The sequence below is a fragment of the Opisthocomus hoazin genome, chromosome 5, assembly GCF_030867145.1.
Source record: "Opisthocomus hoazin isolate bOpiHoa1 chromosome 5, bOpiHoa1.hap1, whole genome shotgun sequence".
Classification (NCBI taxonomy): Eukaryota; Metazoa; Chordata; class Aves; order Opisthocomiformes; family Opisthocomidae; genus Opisthocomus; species Opisthocomus hoazin.
This window is the reverse complement of record NC_134418.1, coordinates 25,846,783-25,859,829: the sequence shown is the minus strand read 5'-3', so window position 1 is coordinate 25,859,829 and position 13,047 is coordinate 25,846,783.

Genomic DNA, 13,047 nt, shown 5'->3' with positions numbered 1-13,047 from the left:
CTTTAAAAACTGTAGAATAAGAAATCTTATGCCACTAGTACCATATTGTATTCTTCAGTGTAGAACCCTGCATTTGACTGGTGTTAATGGATCACTACTGTTATGCAGGATTCAGAGGTTTATCATAGAAAACTGTATTGCAGACTTACTGTTTTAGAGTGCACATGATGCATTATCTTGAAGAATTCCACCAACAAAAGCTCTATTAGGATGTCAGACAAATAAATGATGGTGTTGATCTCGAACTTTGCAAGCAAAAGATAAAATTCATCTGTGGTGTTTTAGTGACCTGCTCTGCCATACAAAGTGTGTTATTCAATTTGTTTTCTTTTGAATGTGAAGCTTATCAACATGAGCAATATCTGACTGCCCATTAGTTTTGTACACAACAGGTCTGGAGACAAAAATAGATGAACACTTTAAATTTTTTGTTTTCTACTTGTCTGATTAATACACATGTATAATTACATATATCTGTATACATATATATACAATTAATATCTTTTGGGAGGTAATTATGTCCAAAGAATTCTGTGGTAGACCTAAACTTTTTGATGTCCACTGTCATCTCACCATATACAGAAAAACTTGTTTTAAGTCCACATTATAATACAATCACAAATATATATTTTAATTCACAACTGTGTTTGGAAGATGGTGTCTATACAGAGTCACAGAATGGCTGAATTTGGGAGGGACCCCAGGAGATCACCTTCCCTGCTTGAAGATGAATCAGGTAGGACAGGTTGCTGCATTATTTATACACACTGAGAAGATCCCTCTGAGCCTTCTTTTCTCCAGACAAAACAGTTCCAACTCTCTCAGCTTCTTCCTCTATGGAAGATGCTCCAGTCCTTTAATCATTTTAATGGCCCTCCGTTGGACTTACCCCAGAACGTCTAAGTCTGTCTTGTACTGTGCAGCCCAGAGCTAGATGCAGCTCTCCAGACATGTTTCACCAGTACTGAGTAGAGGGAAGGATCATTTCCCTCGAGCTGCTGACAATGTTCTTGCTAATGCAGCCCAGGAGGCAGCTGGCTGCATTTGCCAATAGGGCATATTATGAAGAAAGTATCACTGTATTTAACAAAATCTAAAACTGTGAATGAAGACTCTATTTCTTTCTTAGCTCTTGCTTGAAACAAAACAGAACAAGACAAAGTTAAATTTTAACTAATTTAATTAAATTCTTTGTCTCTAAACATAAAAATAATATTTCTCACTTTTTATTTATTTTGAATAATTAATCTGCAGAGAATGAATGTACAAAGTTCATTTATTTATTGATATAATTTGGTGATGTGAATCATAGTTTCCATCCATCTGTCCAGTTTTTGCTTGGTCTGTAAGCGAAAAACTCTGAATAATGTGTCCCTCACTTTTTGTCTTTTCTCTTAGGTTCAGTTTCTGACAAAAATATTTATAGTTTACTGGGTTTCTCCTGGCAGACTCACTACGACTGACTTCTGTCCAGCTCAACTGTTCAAATCAAATAGACATCGAGAATAGCTATTAAAAGCTTAAACTGTCAAACATCCTTCAGCATCTGTTCCTTCCTTGAAAAATCAAACATTCATGTGGAAATATTCTGTCGATCCAAAAGGTTTCAATGTTAGTTCAATGCTTATACGGCAGTACAGAACAGAACTAACATGGCGACGTATAGGTCAGCTTCAATATAATATTAAAATAGTAAAAAAAAAACATCCAAGAATACAAGGGCCAAACATACAATGTAATTATTTGCACTGAAAACATTCTGAATATGACATTCTTTATGTTGGGGTTGTGATAATGGTCATGTTTGATACAATTGTACTGTCAAAGGAATGTTGACCCAAATGAGCTGTAAACTCTACCACAATAGGTGTATAAGTGCATTTGTAAATACAGAATTGTTATACTAGTTGTTTCAATATAAGGCACAGCTCTAATGATGGGTCATTTTATCAGCAAATTGTTGTCTCATAGTTTTCTCAAGCAACAATAACAGTAGTATAAAGATTTTCTGGTGGAAGACTGACCAATGTGAAACAAATTGTTTTCCAAGAAAGCATATAGAAAAGGTAGCCTAGAAACTAAATACTTCTATTCTTGCCCCCCCCCGACTTCCAAATATGATGATTGTGGGAGTGACATGTATTTTATGCTTGATGGATGAAAAGAGACAGTAAAAGGCAAGCTGATCTAATAACAGCAAAGTCTGTATTGAATCAGAAATGTATTGAGATACTGAGAGGAATCAAGATATGTGCTTCAATCATTAAAGTTTGTCACAAGTGAGATTTTTGGTTGATGTGCTGTCAAAGTACTGAGAGAGAAAGGTTTTATAACAAGCATCTAGACATGCAGAAAAAGCAGTTTAGGACTCAAAGGACTCAGTATAAATAGAATTTATAAAGTGAAAAAGAGTAATAAAGTTGGCATCAAGGGCAGTATTGATCTAGACATTAAAAAAAAACTTTTTCAGACACCTTTAAAAATGATCTGTCTAGTTTTCTTAAAATCATTACTTTTTATAACTAAACATGTCTTCACCTCTCAGAAGTGGAAGACTCGAAAATGCTCAAGCTGCATGTATCTTTGAATGCTATTCCTACCCAATCTGTTTTTAAAGCATAACACATTATCCTACAATTCTGAATGTAATCCAGTTCTGGATTGGTCTGCATATACATATTCTTAAATACACACCCGGTTATATTGAAGAGGCTACCTAATTTTATAGCTACTGGTAAAGATTTTCTCACTTGGCAATGGAAATTTTGGGGTATTTCATGCCATTTTATTATCAGGTTATTGTTAAAGATAGTCCATCAGAAAATTATTGCCATTTTCTGAGAAAATTTAACAATTAATTTTCTGATCTGAGAATTTATCCTTCCAGCACAGTTGTGGTGTGTGCAATATTACTCGCAAATTCTTGGATGTTCTTTCCACCCCCGTAACATATGCTGTTGATCTTCTGCTTTTAATTTCCATTGACTTATAAAATTCTTTATACCTACGCTTGCTTTGTTTTGTTTATACACCTTAGTGGGATTTAAGTTCTAAACTGCTTCCCCCCCACCCCCTAGTATTTCCACTGAAATTGACTGGAAGTGACTTGCGATCTAGGCAGACAACATGCATTCTACATCAAACTGCCTCTTCCAAATATTGTTCAAATTTTTTATTTGTTTGTTTGCAAAATCTGTCTTCCTCCATAGTAATAACTAGTACATTGTCAAGTACAATGTGCAAGTTAAAAGTTTGAGAAGCAACACTTTGTCAGGCCAAGCACCACCAAGGTCTGTCTAATGATGATAAAACTAGTAGATTCTGGTTTTGTGTTTCTGCCTCTCTCAGTATGTCTGTGGTTCGTGAATAATGATAGAGTTATTTTGCTGGCTTTAGTCTTTTCTTGACTGTTATATATGTTGCTGCTGTGGCTACTGGCTGACTAGTAGAGCTGTGTGCGAATATTTTCCAAACTCTGGGGCTTGTTAAGTTTGTTTGTTTCTTTTTGCAAATTGGACCTTTAAACACTTCCTCTTGCTTTCCCTCCTCACTGTAAGAAAAAAAAAGAAGATTCTGTCTCGAAAAAGACAAATAAGGTGCTCACATGCAACATGAAAAAGCCAGATTGCACTCTCTCTTCAAAACCACTTGGGTCTCCTAAATTCAGAAAAGTACTCCAAACTCACGGAAAAGTGCTCCAAATCTTTCATATTCTGCCAGATACTAATTATTCCTCACTTCATCAGAACTTAGGCAGAAACTGAAAATAAACACAGGCAGCTGTGCTGACTTTCCACCTAAAAGCTGCAGTGTGGATGCCGGCTCGACAGCATGGTCTCTTCCATGGGTTTCAGGGGAATCTCTGCTTCAGTACCTCACCTCCTTCTTCTCGGGCCTTGGCATTCACAGGGCTGTTTGTCACACTATTTTTCCTTAATTCCTCTCTGTTATGCAGTGTTTTATCCTTTCTTAAATATAGTTTACTCAAGGCACTGCCATTTTTGCTGCAGGGAAAAAATGCCCTGTGGTGGGTCCATTGGAGCTGGCTGGAACAGTCGTTGTCTGGCACTGGGCAGCCCCTGGCCTCTTTCACAGAGGCTGCCCTGAAGCCTTTGCATTGCAAACAACTTGCTACCCACACCACATACAGGCACCAAAAGATAACCCAATAATAATAGGCAACTAAGAGATCTGGTGGAAAGACAGTCAATCAAGTACAGTGGTACGACAACACCGATTTTTTAAGAATCAAGTTGGACATGTTAGTGCAAGAGTGGCACTGTCAGCTAAGGATTTTGTAAGCTTTGGCATGGTGTTGGAGGAAAGGAGAAGCACTCAGGTGACCTTTTGGGTTTAATGCACCCACGAGTGCTGAGGGAGCTGGCGGATGTCATTGCTGAGCCACTCTCCATCTTCTTTGAGAGGTCCTGGAGGACAGGAGAGGTGCCCGAGGACTGGAGAAAGGCCAATGTCATTCCAATCTTCAAAAAGGGCAAGAAGGAGGACGCAGGGAACTACAGGCTGGTCAGCCTCACCTCCATCCCGGGAAAGGTGATGGAGCAGCTTATCCTGGAGGCCATCATCAAGCAAGTGGAGGAAAAGAAGGTTATCAGGAGTAGTCAGCATGGATTCACCAAGGGGAAATCATGCCTGACCAATCTGATAGCTTTCTACGATGACATGACTGGCTGGGTAGATGAAGGGAGAGCCGTGGATGTTGTCTACCTCGACTTCAGCAAGGCTTTCGACACATCTCCCATAATATCCTCCTAGGGAAGCTCAGAAAGTATGGGCTGGATGAGTGGTCGGTGAAGTGGATTGAGAACTGGCTGAATGGCAGAACTCAGAGGGTTGTCATCAGCGGCGCTGAGTCTAGTTGGAGGCTGGTAACTAGTGGTGTCCCTCAGGGGTCAGTACTGGGCCCAGTCTTGTTTAACTTCTTCATTAACGACCTGGATGAAGAGTCAGAATGTACCCTCAGCAAGTTTGCTGATGACACCAAACTGGGAGGTGTGGTAGATACACCGGAAGGCTGTGCTGCCATTCAGCGTGACCTGGACAGGCTGGAAAGTTGGGCACAGAGGAACCTGATGAGGTTCAACAAAGGCAAATGCAGGGTCCTGCACCTGGGGAGGAACAACCCCATGCATCAGTACAGGCTTGGGGTGGACCTGCTGGAGAGCAGCTTTGTGGAGAGGGATCTGGATGTCCTGGTGGACGAGAGGTTGACCATGAGCCAGCAGTGTGCCCTGGCTGCCAAGAAGGCCAATGGCATCCTGGGGTGCATTAGGAGGAGTGTGGCCAGCAGGTCGAGGGAGGTTCTCCTTCCCCTCTACTCTGCCCTAGTGAGGCCCCATCTGGAGTACTGTGTCCATTTCTGGGCTCCCCAGTTCAAGAAATATGAAGAGCTACTGGAGAGAGTCCAGCGGAGGGCTACAAGGATGGTGAGGGGACTGGAGCATCTCCCCTACGAGGAGAGGCTGAGTGAGCTGGGCTTGTTCAGCCTGAAGAAGAGAAGACTGAGAGGGGACCTAATATATACTTACAAATATCTGAAGGGTGGGTGTCAGGAGGATGGGGCCAAGCTCTTTTCAGTGGTGCCCAGAGACAGGACAAGGGGCAATGGGCACAAACTGAGGCACAGGAAGTTCCGTCTGAACGTGAGGAAGAACTTCTTTCCTCTGAGGGTGATGGAGCACTGGAACAGGCTGCCTAGGGAGGTTGTGGAGTCTCCTTCTCTGGAGATATTCAAGACCTGCCTGGACAAGGTCCTGTGCAGCGTGCTGTAGGTGGCCCTGCTTCAGCAGGAGGGTTGGACTAGATGACCCACAGAGTTCCCTTCCAACCCCTACTATTCTGTGATTCTGTGATTCTGTCATTCTGTGATTCTGTGATGCTCCAGTTCTTAATCGTACAAGCTGTCCGAAGGTTGCACTATCTGTTTTCTACCATGGTGAAAATAATGACCAGAAAATGTGAAATGAGATTGGACAAGATACAAATATCAGAGAAACAGTGATAGTGGGAGATTTCAGATATTTCAGTAGACTCAATCAGCAGTTAGTGACCTTCGAAAATGTGCTGCCACAGGAGGCTGTGGAGACAGAAAACATTAGCACACTCAGAAAGAGATTCGGCACATTCCTGGACGAAAGGTTCACAGATTGGAACTAAAAGGACTGTTGGGGATGTATCCTTACATGCACTAACTTCGGTTGCTGGTGAAGGAAGAGAAGAACAGATTGCAGAAAGTGGTTGGTTTGCAGACTTTCTCCAAATAGCATCTCTTCCTGCTGCTGTCCAGGTCACACAGGCCATTGGTCTAACCAAGAGGAGCACAACTTCAGAAAATGAATTTATCCAGTGAGATATAAGCCCTGTTCTTATTCTGATACAGAGTTGGGATAAACTAGGGCACATTTTCCAAATAATGGAGCTTATAAACTCGTCTTAATTCTGTATTTCATAAAAAGAAGTGGTATCTTGGGTTAATATGAAAAGAGATAGACGTACCAAAGCAAAACAAGATTGAAAGGGAGTCAAAATATTCAGGAAGATAAACTAGAAAAAAGGTTAAGGTTGTTACATGGTGACTAACAGCTAGTATTGAGAGGCTTAGAATAAAGTGCATTCTTAGTGACAAATTATGTTCAAAGAGGTAATAAAAGTACAACCACTGTATGTCTATTAGAAGGGTCATTTCCAGGGCTGAAATGGACACCTGTTTCTATTCCTGTTATTTCATGGCTTTAACGGAGAATCCTTGTTCTTTTCGTAATCTTATGATGTAGTCTGTCATTTACTATAATTAAGGTAAAATCACCAGCTTTTTTCCAAACAAGACATTAAGCTATGTTCTTTAGTTGTTGTTGAGTTCTGACTGTTAAAATGGATCCAGACTGTAATTTAGATTCGTCTGACCCATCTGTCTTAAGACACATCTGTTTTTTTTCCTCATGGGAATGTATTCAAATATCTGGATAGATCTAACAAAAATATTCATACTTCAGAGGAAAGCACTTCTGTTGTTTTAATTATAGAGTAGTTACAGAACTCTTAAATAAAGGGTTGGAGGTTACAGTTTAACACTTCTACAAAAAAGTTTACTGAAGACTTCATTAAGGAAATGTCTATCATAAAAGCAAATTAGGTGGATATCACTGTATTTGTTTAGCTCTGTGATGACTGTAATTCTGCAATTGATAAGAAATTTGACATTTCATGTGATAACAGAAGAATAAATATTCCTTATATATCTGGTTCAAGTAAAAGTCATTTAGCAACTTCTGCACAGCAAAGTTTCGTTTGTGTCCTGTAAGTACACAATCCCAATAAAATAATGGTCTTTCATCAGAGAAGAGTGTTAGACAGAAAGAATATTTATCTGTTGTTTTGGAATAAACTTGAAGTAAAAATGACCTGGAAGCAGAAATTTTGTTAATAAAACTCCAAGGTTTTCCTCCACTGCAGAGCTATTCAATGATTGTGCTTCATTCTAAGTCAGAGGTCAAACAGGAGATTTATCTGAATAATAGTCTAATTTAATATTCTTCAACAGAATTTGAAAACTAAAATATCAGAGATTCAATCAATTTGTTTATACCTTGCAGCTGATGTCAATCCAATTGATGCGTTCTGACTTATTTCGTGCCACTCCTCTTGGTTACCTTCTGAAGCAAAAAAAGGGAAAAAATAACTCTGTCACTTCAGGAACGGTAGGAACATCTATTGTTTACTGCACCTTGCCTGTAGACATCATAACTTCACAAGTAAAAATTACAAATTGATTTAATTACCAAAGTGCAAACTTGTAGATTAGAAAGTGAGTGACATCTGAGTATTACTAATGCAGAAACAAATACATTTGCTATGTGAGATATATTTCTATTTTTATATAATTTAATTTATGTAAAGTAGTATTCTCCTATTGAAAAGGGAACAATTCCCGAAACAATTATTTTATGAAGATGTTGTTCATTTTATCTGTAGGAAGACATCTTGTTCAGTGGCCACTGAAGTCAATGGAATAAAATCTTAGCAAAATCTATGAAAATATAAGAATCTAGCTACAAGACTGATGGCTTAAATTGCATTTTATTTATTCAGCCACTATTGTATATGGTTTATGTCCCATATTTTCTCTTCACGAGGGAGAAATGTGTGTTTTCTACACAGCTATTTGCAGATATGTATTTAAAGGTATTTTTCTGAATTTTGCTTGTGCATGTTTTTGGGGAATGACTTTCAGAAACTGGCCCAATTTAAGAAAAAAAGTATTCTTTCGTAATATTATTTAACTTCTTTTTTATTATGAAAAAGATTGTATGAAAAAGTTAAAAATTAATGTGTAACTCTAGATGTAAAGTTTTGACCATCAAAACTTAGTTACTTTAAAATTTGTGCAAGAAGACTCTTGGAATGTACTCCTGTGTTACAGTAGGAGAAAAGTAACCTAGAGATCAGGTATAACAAGTAGAATTACACTCTGAAGAGTTTATTTTGAAGTTCCCGGCACCCATCCTGAAAAGCTACTTTTGCCTAAGTAAGTTTTCAATTTACAATAACCTGAACTTTCTCAGAATCTGTGATAAGATCTCCAGTGTAACTTTTCTCTAAGACATTCGAAAAAAAATACTAACTTGGAAGGAAGAAAAAGGCAGTTAAAGGTGCTGAAAGACAGGAGAGGAAAATTTTCTGAAAGATGGGGAAATGTGTTAAATTGGATACCTGCATTGCTACTATGAAGGTCAATAAAAACCCGATATTGTCTATATTTGGATGACGTATCAGGAGGATTAATTTCAAGTTGTATTTTTGGATGAAATTACCTCCATTGGTTACTTTGCCTCTTTACCATATTTCATATAACTGTCATACGGACTTCAAGAGTGGCAGCTGTCTGTGTTGACAGTTCATCATTTAATCTGTCTTCCAGAGCTATTGTGTTACTAATGTTTTCCATCTCATTTCCTTTTTTCATGTTGATATCACAAATACAAAGAATTCCTCAGCAAGCTTTATCTGTGAGATACCAGTAAGACTGAGAAGCAGGAAATTTACTCGTATGTTTACTACATATCAAACCTTAGGTGAATTTGTAGAGATAGTCCATTTTGGCTTATGAATCACTGAGAATAAAAAACCCAGGGACAATCAGGAGTTCCTTCAGGGAAAGAAACAGTCTTCATAATCTATCATTTTGTGAAGAAGGAAAAAAAAAAAAGGTGTGTAGAGTGAATCAAATGTGCAGCTGCTGGAGTTTGCTTGCATTGCAGATTCTAGATATAGTCACCTTGGACAAAATGTCCATGCAATGATGAGAATCATTAGAAAAAGCCACAGCTGATGCTAGAACACTGCAGATTAAAAATGTTTGTGGTTGGTTTTTCAGCTTCTTTATTTTGTAAGAATGGCAGACAGTTTAATTTGTCTAATCTTTTTTTTGTCTCTCAACTCTGTTCACAAAACCTTTCCCATCTCATTCCTTCCTCATAAGGGAATACTCCACTACATTATAGTTATGACTTCCTAGAGGGGTTTCCTCCTCTCTGCATAGGAAAAATGCATCCTCTCATCTCAACTCATATACCTATGAAGAATTAGTTTGGACATATATCACCCAGTTGGATTTTCTGTCTAATCGGCTTTTACAGGAGTCCTGAGCCCCCTTCAGAGAAACATCCATATGTTTAAGGGCTGCCATGAATGTAAATAGACTTAAGCATATGCAGAGCTATTTTCTTTTAACATCATGTAATTACCTCTGACACTCTGCCCATCACTTGTTCTATTAGGCTATCTAGCTCCTATATTTCTGGTATGGGTGAATACTTTGCATTCACCATCACTTTTCACAAATCCTCCCTTTCCCTGCTGCCTTGCTGGCTGAATCTACAATTCCAACTCAGTGAAGTGCTGGGTTCCTTCTGCCATTGCTGACTCATATTTTCTTCCTTACTCTTTACCCACCGGATCTTTTCTCTTGTCCCAGCTCATTGCTTCCACTGTTTCTGCCTCACTGCTACATTCTTCATTATTTTCCTGATCTCCTCTTCTTATTCTTGCTGGTCCTTTACATAATTTCATTACTTCTGTTCAAATTTAGCCCCTCTGGAGACTTTGAGACATTGCCTGACTTCATTTTCCCACTGCAAATATCTATCACTGCCCCAGATTTCTTTTACTGCATACATAGGGATCCAAGCATAGTATTGTATATGATTATATATGTTTCCTAGTGAATCAATCAACTCTGAAATTATAAAAAGTGTGGACTACTGATTTACCTTAAAAAGTTCCTTCTTCAGTTTTTCCATTTCATGTGTGAAAGAATTACATAAACAGTGGGGGAGAGGAGATTTGACTGCACGACAGATACCAAAGAAACAAAGTCCAGCAGGGTGCTGCCAGATGAATGAAAACAGAAAGCTGGAAAACATAGATTTTTTTTTCTTATTTGTATTAATCTGTGCTTTTGTATGTGAGAATGTTAGGTAAAAAATACAAACAAATGTGATTTGCAAGCAGATGTTATTCTTTTTGGTGCAAACTGCATAAGGAACAGTGGGTAGACATGCTTTTATAACAAAATAAATTGCATGCTGAACACTAGGAGTCCATGTTTCTAAGTAATATTTTTATTACTATTTTCATTTAAATTGAGCACTATTGTTGAAATATGTACCCTTATTTTTACCACATATATACCTTTACATGAACAACTGGTGCTTACAATCCCCATTTTTTTGTTCAGTCTGGACTTTGAAGACAAAAATCCAAACAAAAACTATAATCTTCTGCTTGTCTCCCTGAAGTACTTCAAGAAACTTATAGCTTCTGTTGTGAAGAACTAGCCTCTAGTGAGTGTGTTCGTCTTGCTCTGTAAAAGAAGCAGTCTGTATATAATGGCTTTAACAGGATAACTTGATAAGAGTATATTAAAGAAGCCGAAAAAAGTATCCAGAGTATTCCCTTAAAATATTCAAACACATTGTCAAATTTTAAGCCCCAAAATTTCTACAGCTGAGAATAAACTACCCCTTGCACAGGGCAAAGTTTGTTGTAGTCTCATTATGAAGATATAAGCATCCAGTTTGAGACTAGCAAGAAGGATCAGAATAAAAACTCTTTAAAAGAGAAAGAACATGTTGGGAAATACAGCTAAATTCCTTAGTATATTTTCATGTTTGTACTGTATTTTATGAGCTTCATCAGAGAGTCAGCTTAACCTCTTAAACAGACGAAGTATTCATTGAATGCATAAGGATTTTTAAAAGTTCTGTGAATAATGCTGGTACTTTAGTGATACAGAAACAGTAGTGATGCTTTCAATTATGATTGCAGCCTGTCCACTTCCAAAGTTGGGAATGCATCACAAGAGATATAGTAGCCGATCTAATAATCTAGAGGAAAAAGCACAATGATCCATGCAGGTAGTTTAGCTTTTTTATAAAAGCTGAAGTAAGGGAAAATAGATAAATCATTGTGAGACTTCTTTTTTTTTCTGAGAGTGACGTAGAGGATGTTAAAAAAATTGAAAATAACCCACCTCCGCTAAACAAAGATTTTGTTATCCTCTATTAGGCCAGATGAGAGAAAAATGTGTCTTTTAGAAGAAAATGGACTTATTTGGGGATTTATTTTAAAAGACTCTTCATCTAAATTTAAATTTCTTCTGGTATAAATCATAACTTCACTTTTATACCAGTTGCGTGTAAGATGTTGTCTTCTTTTTGGAGAATACTTTTGTCGTTCTGTTTCCTCCAGTCGTATCTGTACTCTAAAGTAATTTTTCTCAGTATTCTGCCACTTACCAGAAAGCCTACATAGTGGTGGTCCATGTAGTCAACTATATGGTCTTTAAGAACAGTGAGCACTTGGTGTTTAAAAAAACATACAAGGTTTTAAGTAATCTGCTGCCTCTTCTCCAAAACATGCCCTGGAACTCCTAGTTCCTAACAGATTCCTCACAAAATTTTTCTGAAGCCTGAAACTTGAGATTTTTAACCATTCTAGAATTCATTTTTGTATTGATTATATAAATAACCTGCAGCACACAATACTTTACCTGTATAACACATAGTGATAATAACTTGTACTGTCCTGCTATCTGAGAGAAAGAAATCCATACAATTCCACTTTAAATTTCTACTGTATTTACTTCCTATAAGATTTATGGAAAAGTAGTGCACAAAAGTGATATTAAGTTTGGAAATTTCTTCAGTTGTGGGTGATCTAAACAGATGCCTTTAACAGTATGCATCAGCTTCTATGGTAAATAGATGGATTCTTGTGCTTCTTCAGATTTTACGTATCCATTGCTTTAAGGTAAAATATTCACATGTATTCATGAGTCACCCTCGTACCCTCATGCACAATATGAGCTACCTTTTTTCACCACTGGTCTTTTCCATGAGGCCCAGAAAGCACATACGATGCATAGTGAACATAGTGAACCAGAATATTTATAGAAAGTTTTTGTCAGAAAAGAGAAGGTGTTAGAAACGGGAATGAAAAATTACATGATAAATACATCCAAAAAGGCATTTTAATAGGCAGAGTTAATTATATGAGATACAGAAGAAACCAAAAGTTTTTAAATGAAGAAATATCTTATCCTTCAAGATTCCCCACCGTATATAATCGTGTTTACCTACCTTTTGTAGAATGGTCAATTTTTGATGTGTGTTTATAAAACCCAGACTTCTGTCCTTGTATCAAGTCTTCCTTTTAAAGCTGTTGTACTGAAAACTAGAACCTTAAAACAATTTCCAGATTTTAATCAGTCAGACTACTGTATGTTACCTCCAAAAATAGATTTGCAGAATTAGCAGCCAAGAAGAAACTAAAGTGAGCTATTTTCTTTTCAAAATCATAAGCTTAAAAAGTCTTTGTTTCTGTTCACATTGTGCTACATCTTAACATCTGGGCAATTACGCAAATTTGCAAATTACATTTTTCCCCTCTGAGTTAATTGGCATAAAATTATAATGAAAAGAATTCAAAACCTCAGTGCAAAATTATAGTCTCGTAAAATGAAATTGTAAA